This window comes from Bufo bufo, chromosome 2, assembly GCF_905171765.1.
Source record: "Bufo bufo chromosome 2, aBufBuf1.1, whole genome shotgun sequence".
Classification (NCBI taxonomy): domain Eukaryota; kingdom Metazoa; phylum Chordata; class Amphibia; order Anura; family Bufonidae; genus Bufo; species Bufo bufo.
The window spans coordinates 596,676,598-596,691,656 of record NC_053390.1 but is presented as its reverse complement, the minus strand read 5'-3'; positions in this window follow the sequence as shown (position 1 = coordinate 596,691,656).

Here is a 15,059-nt window from a genome sequence, read left to right as displayed (position 1 = left end):
ATAATGGTAAAATGAAAATAAAAATAGTATTGAATGTGCCCTGGAGTAGAATAATATATTGTTAAGGGGAGGTAGTTAATATCTAATCTGCACAAGGGATGGACAGGTCCTGTGGGATCCATGCCTGGTTCATTTTTATGAACGTCAGCTTGTCCACATTGGCTGTAGACAGGCGGCTGCGTTTGTCTGTAATGACGCCCCCTGCCGTGCTGAATACACGTTCAGACAAAACGCTGGCCGCCGGGCAAGCCAGCACCTCCAAGGCATAAAAGGCTAGCTCTGGCCACGTGGACAATTTGGAGACCCAGAAGTTGAATGGGGCCGAACCATCAGTCAGTACGTGGAGGGGTGTGCACAGGTACTGTTCCACCATGTTAGTGAAATGTTGCCTCCTGCTAACACGTTCCGTATCAGGTGGTGGTGCAGTTAGCTGTGGCGTGTTGACAAAACTTTTCCACATCTCTGCCATGCTAACCCTGCCCTCAGAGGAGCTGGCCGTGACACAGCTGCGTTGGCGACCTCTTGCTCCTCCTCTGCCTTCGCCTTGGGCTTCCACTGGTTCCCCTGTGACATTTGGGAATGCTCTCAGTAGCGCGTCTACCAACGTGCGCTTGTACTCGCGCATCTTCCTATCACGCTCCAGTGTAGGAAGTAAGGTGGGCACATTGTCTTTGTACCGGGGATCCAGCAGGGTGGCAACCCAGTAGTCCGCACACGTTAAAATGTGGGCAACTCTGCTGTCGTTGCGCATGCACTGCAGCATGTAGTCGCTCATGTGTGCCAGGCTGCCCAGAGGTAAGGACAAGCTGTCCTCTGTGGGAGGCGTATCGTCATCGTCCTGTGTTTCCCCCCAGCCACGCACCAGTGATGGGCCCGAGCTGCTTTGGGTGCCACCCCGCTGTGAACATGCTTCATCCTCATCCTCCTCCACCTCCTCCTCATCCTCGTCCTGCTCGTCCTCCAGTAGTGGGCCCTGTCTGGCCACATTTGTACCTGGCCTCTGGTGTTGCAAAAAACCTCCCTCTGAGTCACTTCGAAGAGACTGGCCTGAAAGTGCTAAAAATGACCCCTCTTCCTCCTGGGCCACCTCCTCTTCCATCATCGCCCTAAGTGTTTTCTCAAGGAGACATAGAAGTGGTATTGTAACGCTGATAACGGCGTCATCGTCACTGGCCATGTTGGTGGAGTACTCGAAATAGCGCAACAGGGCACACAGGTCTCGCATGGAGGCCCAGTCATTGGTGGTGAAGTGGGGCTGATCCGCAGTGCGACTGACCCATGCGTGCTGCAGCTTAAACTCCACTATGGCCTGCTGCTGCTCGCACAGTCTGTCCAGCATATGCAAGGTGGAGTTCCACCTGGTGGGTACGTCGCATATGAGGCGGTGAGCGGGAAGGCCGAAGTTACGCTGTAGCGCAGACAGGCGAGCAGCGGCAGGGTGTGAACGCCGGAAGCGCGAACAGACGGCCCGCACTTTATGCAGCAGCTCTGACATGTCGGGGTAGTTGCGAATGAACTTCTGCACCACCAAATTCAGCACATGCGCCAGGCAAGGGATGTGCGTCAAACCGGCTAGTCCCAGAGCTGCAACGAGATTTCGCCCATTATCGCACACCACCAGGCCGGGCTTGAGGCTCACCGGCAGCAACCACTTGTCGGTCTGTTGTTCTATACCCCCCCACAACTCCTGTGCGGTGTGGGGCCTGACCCCCAAACATATGAGTTTCAGAACGGCCTGCTGACGTTTACCCCGGGCTGTGCTGAAGTTGGTGGTGAAGGTGTGTGGCTGACTGGATGAGCAGGTGGAAGAAGAGGAGGAGGAAGCTGAGTAGGAGGGGGAGGAGACAGGAGGCAAAGAATGTTGCCCTGCGATCCTTGGCGGCGGAAGGACGTGCGCCAAACAGCTCTCCGCCTGGGGCCCAGCCGCCACTACATTTACCCAGTGTGCAGTTAGGGAGATATAGTGTCCCTGGCCGTGCTTACTGGTCCACGTATCTGTGGTTAGGTGGACCTTGCCACAGATGGCGTTGCGCAGTGCACACTTGATTTTATCGGACACTTGGTTGTGCAGGGAAGGCACGGCTCTCTTGGAGAAGTAGTGCCGGCTGGGAACAACATACTGTGGGACAGCAAGTGACATGAGCTGTTTGAAGCTGTCTGTGTCCACCAGCCTAAATGACAGCATTTCATAGGCCAGTAGTTTAGAAATGCTGGCATTCAGGGCCAGAGATCGAGGGTGGCTAGGTGGGAATTTACGCTTTCTCTCAAATGTTTGTGAGATGGAGAGCTGAACGCTGCCGTGGGACATGGTTGAGATGCTTGGTGACGCAGGTGGTGGTGTTGGTGGTACATCCCACGTTTGCTGGGCGGCAGGTGCCAACGTTCCTCCAGAGGCGGAGGAAGAGGCCGAGGCGGCGGCAGCAGCAGCAGAAGAGGCCGAGGCGGTGGCAGCAGCAGAAGAGGCCGAGGCGGCAGCAGCAGAAGAGGTAGCAGGGGGAGCCTGAGTGACTTCCTTGTTTTTAAGGTGTTTACTTCACTGCAGTTCATGCTTTGCATGCAGGTGCCTGGTCATGCAGGTTGTGCTAAGGTTCAGAACGTTAATGCCTCGCTTCAGGCTCTGATGGCACAGCGTGCAAACCACTCGGGTCTTGTCGTCAGCACATTGTTTGAAGAAGTGCCATGCCAAGGAACTCCTTGAAGCTGCCCTTGGGGTGCTCGGTCCCAGATGGCGGCGGTCAGTAGCAGGCGGAGTCTCTTAGCGGCGGGTGTTCTGATTTTGCCCACTGCTCCCTCTTTTGCTACGCTGTTGGCTCGGTCTCACCACTGCCTCTTCCTCCGAACTGTGAAAGTCAGTGGCACGACCTTCATTCCATGTGGGGTCTAGGACCTCATCGTCCCCTGCATCGTCTTCCACCCAGTCTTGATCCCTGACCTCCTGTTCAGTCTGCACACTGCAGAAAGACGCAGCAGTTGGCACCTGTGTTTCATCATCATCAGAGACGTGCTGAGGTGGTATTCCCATGTCCTCATCATCAGGAAAAATAAGTGGTTGTGCGTTAGTGCATTCTATCTCTTCCACCCCTGGGGAAGGGCTAGGTGGATGCCCTTGGGAAACCCTGGCAGCAGAGAATCTTCAAACAGCATAAGAGACTGCTGCATAACTTGAGGCTCAGACAGTTTCCCTGATATGCATGGGGGTGATGTGACAGACCGATGGGCTTGGTTTTCATGCGCCATCTGTGCGCTTTCTGCAGAAGACTGGGTGGGAGATAATGTGAACGTGCTGGATCCACTGTCGGCCACCCAATTGACTAATGCCTGTACCAGCTCAGGCCTTACCATCCTTAGAACGGCATTGGGCCCCACCAAATATCGCTGTAAATTCTGCTGGCTACTGGGACCTGAGGTAGTTGGTTCACTAGGACGTGTGGCTGTGGCAGAACGGCCACGTCCTCTCCCAGCACCAGAGGGTCCACTAACACCACCACGACCATGTCCACATCCGCGTACGCGTCCCTTATTAGATGTTTTCCTCATTGTTCCCGTTCACCACAATTTTGAGAATGGCAAATTTGGGAATAGTTTTTCAACCCAGAACAAAAAATGTGCTTTTACGGTCACTACAAATAACTTGACCAGCTAAAACAGTACAGATTTGGTTGAATAGAAATGTGAGGCCTGTTTTTTTTTGCGCTGTGTGACAGGTATAGGTTTAATCACAGAATTAGACTTCTATCTGCACGGTAGCGTGTGTCTTAGGTTTTTCTGAATGACACTATCAGCACCTTCAATGTAAGATATCCTTTTTGGGATAGATTTCAAGTAGGCCTCATATAGCAGAAACTAGTTATTTTGAGAATGGCAAATTTGGGAATAGTTTTTCAACCCAGAACAAAAAGTGTGCTTTTACGGTCACTACAAATAACTTGACCAGCTAAAACAGTACAGATTTGGTTGAATAGAAATGTGAGGCCTGTTTTTTTTTGCGCTGTGTGACAGGTATAGGTTTAATCACAGAATTAGACTTCTATCTGCACGGTAGCGTGTGTCTTAGGTTTTTCTGAATGACACTATCAGCACCTAATATGTAAGATATCCTTTTTGGGATAGATTTCAAGTAGGCCTCATATAGCAGAAACTAGTTATTTTGAGAATGGCAAATTTGGGAATAGTTTTTCAACCCAGAACAAAAAGTGTGCTTTTATGGTCACTACAAATAACTTGACCAGCTAAAACAGTACAGATTTGGTTGAATAGAAATGTGAGGCCTGTTTTTTTTTGCGCTGTGTGACAGGTATAGGTTTAATCACAGAATTAGACTTCTATCTGCACGGTAGCGTGTGTCTTAGGTTTTTCTGAATGACACTATCAGCACCTAATATGTAAGATATCCTTTTTGGGATAGATTTCAAGTAGGCCTCATATAGCAGAAACTAGTTATTTTGAGAATGGCAAATTTGGGAATAGTTTTTCAACCCAGAACAAAAAGTGTGCTTTTATGGTCACTACAAATAACTTGACCAGCTAAAACAGTACAGATTTGGTTGAATAGAAATGTGAGGCCTGTTTTTTTTTGCGCTGTGTGACAGGTATAGGTTTAATCACAGAATTAGACTTCTATCTGCACAGTAGCGTGTGTCTTAGGTTTTTCTGAATGACACTATCAGCACCTTCAATGTAAGATATCCTTTTTGGGATAGATTTCAAGTAGGCCTCATATAGCATATATGTCTTTCTATGTGAGAAAAGTAAGAATGCTATAATGAAAGTAGAGAAAGTTGTGATTGCAAAAAAAATGAAAAAGTTTTTTAAAACATGTAATGATTATAAAAACAATAGAATTTATAAGTGGAAAGTGAAAATGGAGGAACAGAGAACCGCAATAGAGAAACCAGAGGATAAAGATATGGGTTTACCGACACAGGAATATAGCACGGGTAACCAAAGAAATTTGCAGACAAAAGGAACAGGAAGTAATAATAATTATTATAAGGGACAAAAAGGTAGAGATGATGACTATAGATATAATCAGAGAGATGGTTTTAACAACTATAGACCACAACCGTGGGTGAATACCTACCAGGATCCAGAATATCGGGGAGCCCCATATGGGCAATATAGACCACAGTATTATAAGAATTTTAATCACAATAGGAACCATTATCCACCGCAACAAGGAGGTTATTATCCTCCCCGAAGAAATAACTATTATGGGAGAAGAAATTACTCCAACCCCCCACATTTTAGGAATTATGAGAATTGGGAAAAAGTTCCCCAACCAACTGCACAGATAAATAAAATAGAAGAAAGGGAACCAATAATTGCGGAGCGTAGCTGCACTACAGATAAACAGAATTTTCCCCATCAGGCAATGAGGGGCGTTCAGAGGCCTGTGACAGGGAAACAGGGCACCCCACAAAAAAGAGGCCATGCAGAGGAAAACGAGGGGGAAAGAAACACAAGCCCAACCCCCAAAAAAAGCAGGGGGATGTAGTGGGTATCTTTAACCTTAGTTCACATTCTTTAACACAATCTGAAAAAGAGGTTCTGGGAAAAGGCCTGAAGTTTGCCCCCACTGTTGGGATCAACAAATTTGAGGCCTTTTTAGATGTGCGTAGATTTGTACGCAAGCTTAACATAGCCAAATATTGTCTAACTAACCAGGCCCCATGTAGGAATTTTGAGGAGGAAGGCAACATTGTACATAGTCAACTTAAGGAGAAATCCCAATTTTTTACGAAGAATAAAGAAAATGAATGCATAGAGGCCTTTAAAAGGGGAGTCCTAAAGGAAATTGAGGGAATTGGCACTAAATCAAGGAGACAGAACTTAACACCAGAACAGAGACTTGCTTTGAAACAACTTGAGAATAATAAGAAAATAGTGATAAAACCGGCAGATAAGGAGGGGGGGGGGGGGGTGTTATTATGGATGTGGATATGTATGGGAGGGAAATGTCCAGACTTTTGGCAGACGTGGGAACATACCAGACACTCAAGAAAAATCCCTCTTTGGAGTTTCAGGCTAAACTTGATTTGTTGTTGACCAGGGGCTTCAAAGAAGGGATCATCAACAAAAAGGAATTGGATTATTTAAATAATAAACACCCAGTTACCCCTGTTATATATTTTTTGCCTAAAATCCACAAGAGTAAAACCAATCCGCCGGGTAGGCCGATTGTTTCCGACATAAATTCACTGACCAGCCGACTGGGGGAATATGTGGATTTTTTCCTCCAGAAATATGTCCCTTTGATGCCGTCCTTCTTAAAGGACACTGGCAGTGTCCTGCAGCTTGTCAAGGAATTTGACAATTGTCCTGCCAATATGTGGCTGGCCACTATTGATGTGGCCTCATTATATACAGTGATCCCTAAAGAACTGGGACTCAAGGCGATCGAGCACGCTCTGAATAATGATCCCCTGATGACCCAACAACAGGGCTTATTTATTTTGGAGTGTGTTGATTTTTGTTTGAGTCATAATTATTTTTGGTACAAGGAGCAGCATTACCTGCAGCGGAGCGGTACAGCGATGGGGGCGAAATTCGCCCCCAGTTTCGCTAATATTTTTATGGGGTCCTGGGAAAGTGCCACTATCACACCCGTGCTGAATTAGACCATGGAAGCTGGAGAATTGATAACATGGAGGAGATTTATCGATGATTGTCTGGTCCTGTGGAAGGGGGAGAAACAGGGCCTTCTAGATTTTATCGAGGGGTTAAATGACAATCAATGGAATTTATCCTTCACTAGTACAGTCAGCGATACCTCCGTTGATTTTTTGGATTTAACACTTTTTGTTGAGGGCACCCAGCTTAAAACTAAAACTTTCTTCAAAGAGACGGATGTTAATGGCTACATAGACACCTCCAGCTGCCATTATATACCGTGGCTGAAAAATATCCCTAAGGGACAAATTAAGAGGGTCTTTAGAAATTGTACCAAAGTGGAGGATTTTAGAATGCAAAGCGAGGTCATTAAGGAACGGTTCAGGGAGAAGGGGTATCAGGCAGATGAATTAGCCAAATGTAGCAGGATGATAGAGGAAGAAGATGAAGGAAAGAAGAAAAAGGTGGAGACTTAGAAAGATTTTCGTTTTTCCTTTTTAACTCAATATAACACGCAGGCTGGTTTGATAAAGGATGCCATTAGAAAAAATTGGTCCACTTTAAAAAATGACCCTGTGCTAGGGAAGGATATTCCACAAAAACCGGTAGTTATTTTCAAAAAGGCTCCATGTTTGCGTACTAAGTTAGTACATAGTTCTAACCATCAAGAGAAGACAACAAAAGGGAATAAGTTTAGCTGGTGTGGGTTTTGCTTGCCATGTAAAAATCGGAAAAGGGAAGATAAAAAAATGCATACTCTATCTGTGCACTCCAATGGAAAAAGTGTGGATATAAAAATTAAGGGGCAAATTACTTGTGAGAGTGCAGGGGTGGTCTACATGTTGGAGTGCCCATGTGGACTCCAATATGTGGGACGTACACTTAGGAAGCTCAAAATAAGAATCCAGGAGCATGTGAGGAACATCAAGAAGGGGTTGGAAACCCATAGTGTTTCGATGCACTTTAAATTGGTGCACCAAAAAAATCCAAGTGGTTTGTTCTTTGTGGGGTTGGAACAAGTCAAGCCCCACTGGCGTGGAGGGGATGGAGTAAAACAGATTAACAAACGTGAGGTGGAATGTATATACAAAATGGGAACGTTACAACCAAAAGGCCTTAATGCTGAATTTGACTTAAAACCTTGTCTTACCTGAAGCAACGAAGTGTTCTGGGTTGATCTAGGACCTGTGAGTATGGTGTTGTATCGAGCAAGGACCTTCCGAGGTTGTAGAATTGGATTGGCTGGACAGCACCATGTGATATGGGGGAGTTGCTGTTTTTATGAATGAAGTAGGGCGGGCCTAGGCGTATTTGATCTGTGATTGGCCAAGAGATATCATGTGATATGGGGGTGTTGCTATTTTTATGAATGGAGGAGGGAGGGCGAAGGATAATGTGGTCTGCGATTGGTTGGGAGACTTAGAGTAGAGTAAAGAGGGAGTAGTGAGAATGGAACTGACAGTATAGGAGTAGACATAGATCGCCACAAGAGATTATATACTGATATATGATAGATCCATTGTGAAATGTCCTTGTTTTATGTATTTTATGTACTTGTATTTTATGCATTTTATATTGTTTTATTGGACATGTATGTGCATGACTTGATGTTTAAATTTACTACTGATTGGATCATATGTGTGTGGGTAGGAGGGTGCAAACCAACCTGACCCGTTATAAGACCGCCCTGAAGTGGGTGGATGAATACCCCTGACGAAGCTCAACCGAGCGAAACCCGGGTCGGGTGATTGATCCATTGTATACTGCTTGTATATACTTGTGCATTGTGAGTATAATAAAACCGTTTTTACTCCAATTTGCATGACGGTACTTCACTATTGGATGCAATTTTGGTGTTCCATAGAAGCCTGGAAAGGAGAGGAGGAGAGGTTTTGACTGGCCTGTTTGCTTCCCCATGCTTGTGATTATCTTGCTGGCTTCGATTGTGGATTCTCTGTGATTTCAGAGGTAGCGCGGTCCAATCCAAAGAAACTCATATAGCAGAAACTAGTTATTTTGAGAATGGCAAATTTGGGAATAGTTTTTCAACCCAGAACAAAAAATGTGCTTTTACGGTCACTACAAATAACTTGACCAGCTAAAACAGTACAAATTTGGTTGAATAGAAATGTCAGGTCTATTTTTTAGGCGCTGGGTGACAGGCTCAACTTGCCCCTGATGTAGTATATGGCCAAAAAATAACCACACTATTGATGGTTAAATGCACTTGGGTGACACAGGCTCAGCCTGCACCAGATGTAGTATATGGCCAAAAAATAACCAGACTGTTGATGGTTAAATGCACTTCGGTGACACAGGCTCAGCCTGCAGCTGATGTAGTATATGGCCAAAAAATAACCAGACTGTTGATGGTTAAATGCACTTCGGTGACACAGGCTCAGCCTGCAGCTGATGTAGGATATAGCACAAAATAACCACACTATTGATGGTTAAATACACTTGGTGATAGCTTGTGCTGGCGCACCACAAGCCACAAAATGGCCGCCGATCACCCCAGAAAAAAGTGATCTAAAAACGCTCTGGGCAGCCTCAAAAAAGTGAGCAAGTCGATATTAGCACTTCAATGATCCACAGCTGCAGATCGATCACAGAATGAAGTCTTTTGGAGGAGTTAATCTGCCTAATCTCGCCCTAACGTCGCAGCAGCAACCTCTCCCTATGCTTCAATCAGCAGAGTGACGTGCAGCGCTATGTGACCCAAGCTTATATAGAGGCTGGGTCACATGCTGCACTGGCCAATCGCAGCCATGCCAATAGTAGGCCTCTTGGGGCAAGTAGTATAACGCTTGTTGATTGGCTGCTTTGCAGCCTTTCAAAAAGCGCCAAGAAAGCGCCGAACACCGAACCCGAACCCGGACTTTTACGAAAATGTTCGGGTTCGGGTCCGTGTCACGGACACCCCAAAATTCGGTACAAACCCGAACTATACAGTTCGGGTTCGCTCATCCCTAGTTGTAAGACTTAGACAGTTTCAGTACATGCACCATTAGTGGAGACCTGAAGAAGGTGCCAGGGCCAACTAATCATTTATGTATTTTGTCAGATTATAATGAAAATCATTTGATTTAATTCTTCCAATACAGATTAATTGAACACCTTTACAATGCTACAATTATAATTGGAAACAATAAATTCCAACATATCTATAAAATTGTACTTACATAGAACATATCTATAAAAGTGTACTCACCACAAATTGGCCTACCCTTCCCCCCCCAAAATAAAAATATTTATACTAGGTTTCCATCAAGCTCTTTAAGTACCTTTTAAAGTACCAGACAAACAAAACAATGTATTCTTGTAAACTCCACTGGATGATCTAACTCCTCAAACTATTTATTTTTTCTGTAGAACATTTGGATTTTTGGATAGCTGAACTTAATCTCGGCCAAAAGAACACATGACACTTGCATTGATTTCCTGTGAGATCATGCACTATATTTTAGCTAAACTGAATGGCTACAATTTATTATTTTCCAAACAAAAAAGTTGACACATTTACGTATTAAATATAATGAATGTATAGAAAATACTGGAGTCTCTAAATACCAGGAACACTATTGCTGTTTCGACCTGAAGAAGATACTTTGATACATATTCACTAGACATTTACCAACTCTTTTAACATTACAAATTAATGTAATGAGCCAAGCATAATGAGGCAGATATACTCAACCTGTAGATGGTGTAAACTGTCTAGACAGGTACTGCATTTATCAAAGTGTCTCAGACTGGATGATACATCTGGTTTATGACCAGACACTTTTTTTTTTTACTCTATACCAACTATTGATTGGTTTATTTTGCAACAGAATTTTATGTCAAAACTGTTGCAAAACATCACATCTTAGGATTTGCCCCCTTTCCCTGCAAAGCCTTGCCTCTTTGCCATTAAGCTATTCTACTTTTTTAAACTAGGCACAGAATTGTTCTCTAAACCTAATTGTGCTAAATTGTGCCACTTTTCACACCAAAATCTACATGCACTAACATTTGTAGATGTGGGCAAATGTTCTAATTTATAGCATCATGCATATTGGAAGTTGGACTATAGCAGTCTATGTTTGCAGTGATGACCGTTCAATGAAAACATCTCTGGAAGTTGGTTTTCAGGCTGTGGAGTCTGCACAGTTCTGGTCAGTGGTGTCAGCAATGGTAGGTCTTGGGAGGTCAGACAGAGTATGAAGGACATAGTCTTGGTAGATGCTTACTGATGCAACCCAGCATCAGAATCTGCACATCAGGGCCAGGATGTTAATATTACTCAGGCTTGGAAAAATCTGTGTCTTTCTGTAACGTAACGTATAGTAGTTGCCGATATGTAAAGACAGGAGCGTACAAAGAAAATATGAAAATGGTTTTCTGCTCACTTCCGCTGGATGGCACTACCACACCCCTACTGATCTGAGAGAAGTGGAGTTGATGCATGTTGGGTCTCCAACTTTCTTCCATGTCTCTTGAGTTGAGTCTCCACAGCTGTGCTTGCTAACATTATAGACCCCCAAGGGATCCTTGAATAGGTTTTCAGCACCCATTAGAATAGGGAATGATGCCAACATGGGCTAGGTACCCTCACTCCAGGAGCCCCTTAGCAGCCACGTGGCTGCATCTATGGTATGTATTTACTTATGTGGGGATCACTTATGTGCCAGTTTGTCAGCACTATATTTTGTACATACTTTTCTGAATAGTGGTCTGTCAGTGCTAGTTCAGTACCTGGGAGATGGAGCAAGGGTTGGACTCAGCTGTCTAGAGACCACCAGTCAGATTCACTCTGGGGGCCCACAATACCTTTTTTGCAGCACTAGTTGTAGTTCTTATTAGTATAATTTTGGGGTTAATACACAGTTTAAAGCAGTGTCCAGCATTAAAGGCTATATACACCTTTGGGGGTATTTAAAAAAAAAAAATATTGCATTGTACCTATTTTGAGCTAAAAATCATTTTTCAATTGGCCTTTATTAAAAATATGGCGTCCTTTTTTCTGTACAGAGCGGGCATGCTCTAGCAGTACCCTTTGGATTTTTTGGATTTTCCGTCAGATTAGGAGCAGACAGACTCCTTATCCTTGCTCTCTGACCTTATAAACAATCATTAAAGCTGAATCCCTATCTCACTGATAAGAATGTGGCTTAAATAAGTGTTTATGACCTCTTAGTAGTTTAGAGATAAGTGTTATTAGATGACCGGTGTTCTGCCAGATTCCTATACCTTGGCAGAATGCTATACCCGGAAGTGACACAGCGGAAGTGACACCACTACCCCAATATCCTGCACTCAGCTCTGCTATGTGGTGAAGCGGAACTGCTCCAGATGATGTGGCCGCGCGTGCGCACTCAGGGGTAGGGAGATCTGAAAAATCACTGAAAAATCTACCTACCCCTGAGTGCGCACGCGCGGTGTACGGTTTCGCGCATGCAAATTAATTAGGTGCTTCTCCCGCGGCGGTGCAATTATTTTTATGAATCCAGTGGATCTGCGCCTGCACAGATCCACACACACCCTCCTCCAGCTGATTCCGGTTCCGGGTATAGCATTCTGCCAGGTATAGGAATCTGGCAGAACACCGGCACAAAGTGAATGTAAAAGTATCAGTCACACAGTTCGAAAAACAGTTAACCCTTTGTGACAGAATGGCTCAATATTTTTTAATAAAGGCCAATTGAAAATATAATTTTTAGACAAAAATGAGTAAAATGCAATCATAAACAAAAATTGCGTCCAAAAGTTTACATATACCTCACCAAAATAACCAAACAAGTATCACAGTGTATATATAGCGGTAGTTAGGGTAAGGCCCTGTTCACATCTGCATTGGAGGCTCCATTAGGCCCCTCCCCACCCTCCATGGTCTTCCAATGTAGTTAATCAATAACAGCTAGCCAGCTCAGGACAGGACGTTGCTCCACTTTGCTATTTCTTCCTGCTACAGCAACATGTCTGCCCTCTCTCTAATGTGCTACCCTATTTCTACCTGCTGATATGAGGAGGATACCTACTTCTGGTGAATTGGGAGCTATGATGAAGAACTTTCATTAAAAATGGAGGCCCATTCCAAAGCATTTCACTTCTCAAAGATCTATTTAGTCATTACAGTTTACTGACACCTATAGTTTTTGCTGATACTGTAAAGCTACATAAGAAGAACCTGCTCTATCATACTACATTTTGGTGTATCAATATTTTATATTTGTACCCATGCAGATACAGATGCTGTCAAGCTGGCATCATGTGTTCTTATACTAGATGGCTATATGTGAACAGTAATCAGTAAAACTACAGTAAGTAGTAAAACTACTGAGTAATCATGATGCATGAATTTTTTTTGGCACTGCTACATAGTGACCAAATGAACCTCAGTCAGCTGAGCACTATAACTGCAAAGTCAAAAAATCTATTGGAAATGTAGTCTTGCAGTAAATTGTATCTGGAAGAGCTGAAGAAATTGATCTGATCGATTTAAGTGGTACGCCTGTTGTTAGTGTATATTGAGCAAATCAATGTATTTGCTTTGCTGTTTGCCTGTGACAAATATATGGGAAAATTCTCCAGATTGATGTGCTATTGTATATAGCAGTCATCTCCAAGCTGTGTCTCTCCAGCTGTTGCAAAACTATGACTCCCATCATGCCCTGAGAGCTGCAGGCAGTCAAGACATGATGAGAGCAGTAGCTTTGCAATATATAGCCACAGGTTGAGGGGTATTGGTATACAGAGTGCATACCTGCTAACAAAGGGGTATAACTCTTGTAGACAAAAATTTCAGGTGTCTCTTTTAATGGTAGCTAATGCCCCAGCCACAACCAGAGTGACTTCTTAAAGGTGCTTCAGAATTTTCTATATTGCTCCATAAATTTGACCTAAAACTATATAATATTTTAACACCTTAAGTCCTAATAGTAGATGAAGGTAACCAAATCAAACATATAAGTAAAAAATATTAGACTTGGTAATTTATTTATTGAGGAAAATGATCCAATGTCACATATCTGCAAAAGGCAAAAGAATGTGAATTTTTGCTCTTAGTATCTGGCGTGACCCCCTTGTGCAGCAATAACTGCAACTAAACATTTCCAGTAATTTTGGTCAGTCCTGCACATCGGCTTGGAGGAATTTTAGCCCATTTCTCTATGCAAAACATTGAACTCAGTTATATTGGTAGGTTTCCTCCCATGAACTGCTTACTTCAGGTCCTTCCACAACACTTCTATTGAATTAAGGTCAGAACTTTGACTTGGCTATTCCAAAACTTTAACTTTAGTCCTTTTTAACCATTCTTTGGTAAAACGACTTGTTTGCACAGGTTCGTTGCCTTGCTGCATGACCCACATTCTCTTGAGATTCAGCTCACGGAATTTGCTGGTATAATTTAGAATTTATTGTTCCATCAATGACGGCAAGCCGTCCTGACCCAGATGCAACAAAACAGGCCTAAACCATGATACTACCACCACCGTGTTTCACAGATAGGATGAGGCTTATATACTAGAATGCAGTGTTTTCCTTTTACCAAACATAATGCTTCTCATGTAAACCAAAAAGTTCTAATTTGGGCTCATCCGTCCATAACACACTGTTTCAATAGCCTTTTGGCTTGTCCAGGTGATCTTTAGCAAACTGCAGATGGCCAACAATGTTCCTTTTGGAGAATAGTGGCTTTCTCCTTGCTGTCATTGCCATGTACACCATTGTTGTCTAGTGTCCTCCTGATGGTGGACCCATGAACATTAATATTAGCTAATGTGAGAAAAGCCTTTAGTTGCTTAGAGGTTACTTTACAGTAGGTTGGGTAATAATGTTCTTTACTTTCCTCCATTTGTGCACAATCTTTTTATTTGTGGATTGCTGAAATCCAAACTCTTTAGAGTTGGTTTGTAACCCTTTCCCAGATTTCTTGATAAACTATTGACCAGGTCTAATATGTTTGACTCATTTGTTTGATTTGATTATCTGTATTTATTTTTAGGACTCTTATGTTGGTTTCAGTCAAATTTATGTAGAAATATAGAAAATTAAAGGTTCAAAAACTTTCAAACACCACTGTACCACTGAGGGCAGTGATTTGCTGCAGCGATCATGTGAGCTATATAAGAGATTACTGCTGCATTCATTTAAAGAGATCTTATTGCAGAGAAATGAAGCTACTATACTGGAAACCTCAGGGGAGTAATTGGTAAGTATAGCGTTATTTTGTATTTTATTACATTTAGAGGCATTGGGGTGCATTGGATAACGTATTTAACCCCTTTTCATGGTGGTCCAGTCAAAACCCGCTGCACAGGTCTCCCATACTGTGGAGAGTGGGGTCTTGGCTCTCACATGAGAGCCAGGCTCCTGACCTAATGACTCTGATCTGCAGAAGTGCCGATCTGGGCTGTCTCGTTAGTCAATAGAGACTGTAGCATCTAAGCGGTTACAGAGGGAGTGGA